The sequence below is a fragment of the Galeopterus variegatus genome, unplaced genomic scaffold, assembly GCF_000696425.1.
Source record: "Galeopterus variegatus unplaced genomic scaffold, G_variegatus-3.0.2 Scaffold8628, whole genome shotgun sequence".
NCBI lineage: Eukaryota > Metazoa > Chordata > Mammalia > Dermoptera > Cynocephalidae > Galeopterus > Galeopterus variegatus.
The window spans coordinates 75,352-77,055 of record NW_007734739.1 but is presented as its reverse complement, the minus strand read 5'-3'; positions in this window follow the sequence as shown (position 1 = coordinate 77,055).

Sequence of the window (1,704 nt, the reverse complement as noted above, 5' to 3'; positions counted from 1 at the left end):
TGTAAGTTGTAATAATGGTTTTTGAAAGGTGAATTTATGAAACAATTTTGTAATGACATGTAATCCTATTTAAGTCTTTTAAACCTTTGTCAAACTTCCCACAACCAAATTCTAGAAATTCAGTCTTTTTGACTAGAATTAACTTTCAGATGTTGCGAGGGCCCTGGAGCTTTTCAAAGAATATATGTAAAAGAAAAAATAAATAAATAATAACCCTTGGACCATCTGACAAGTTAAACTATATGGGAAGCATTGTCAAAACAACAAATGATATTTGACCTTCTTTATGTCATACTGATATATTATTAATATGTCCTCCAGAATTGTATAATGTTCCTAGGAAAATGTTATGTCTGGGTATAAATGTTATCAGTTATAATTTTAATTTTAGATTGTTGTATGCCATAGAAATAACCAAATTTTTTTGTCATTGTAATTTAAGTCTTGTTCTCAGTCAATGAAAATCAAAAGAATTCTAAACACAGGTTTTAAATAACTTTAAGATCAATTGACAGAATAAAGGTTTTTCAGAACTCTATTAAAAAGCTGATGGGTCTGGAAAACTGCTAATTCAGACCAAGGAAAGCAAAAACTAACTACATAAAATTAAGTAATTGATAAACATAATGTTTTGTAACTTTCACTTTTGGCTCTTTACATCAATGTTTTGTTTTCTAGACTTAAAGAAACTTCTCTCTTAAGCTATCTATAAGTTACAGTAATTTCATAACTTTCGTAATATATGAGCAGAGATGGAAGCATTTGCTTTTTCCCTATTGGGTTCCTCCAAACTTTGAAAACATCTTGTGAGTGACTCGATGATTTTTATGGCAATATGGTTATTCACATAAATTCAATAAGAATCTGCTCTCTCTTTGTAACAGAATACCATTGGAAACCATGGTTATAAATAGCAGTTCTTTTCTAATGTCCTGATCCCAATTCAGGTTGCTCTAATTTGTCCTAACTGCTGTTTCATCTCCCCCACCCCACCCCACCTCTATGTGGAATCAGTATACCTGGCAACAAGCTTTTCCAGCACTGAGGGATCAGTACAAAGAAAAATAAGACCTATTCAATAAGAAAATTGATCAGCAATGCTTTCATGAGAAATTCTTTGATCAAAAAGCAGAAAAGAGTGTCTTGCTGCTGACTCAGCTACACAAGCTTTTCTCTAAAAATATTCACAACCTTGAAAGGGAACACATTACTTGAATGAGAAATCCTGTTCCTAAACAAAGGACTGGTGTAAATTCTTAAAATTGTCAGTGTACTAATTAATGTATAGCTTGTTAACTCTAAGTAAGCCAACTGCTGTCAATCAACTGCTAACTCAACAGATAAACAAATAGAGGTCCCTCTGTCACTCCAGCCTGGTAAAAGAAGCTATATTCTACATCATGTCAAATACTTCCATTCCAAATTAACCCTTTCATCAACCTGACATTGTAGACAGCCCACTGTTGGGAGTCCTTCCAGGGCAACCCCAGCCCTGGTGCACCAGCCAGCTCCTACTCAGCCTACTTCCTAACAAGTGGTTCAGGCCTACTCTGAGTTCTCCCTGGAGCACAATAGATATGTCTCCACAATATTCCAAGGAAGAAACACCGTGAGCTGTACCCCGAGGCTTCTGTAAAAACACATTAGGATGGCTAATTAGAGATGACCAAAGCTTTCTGATGTCCTAGTAGGAGTATCTTTTGC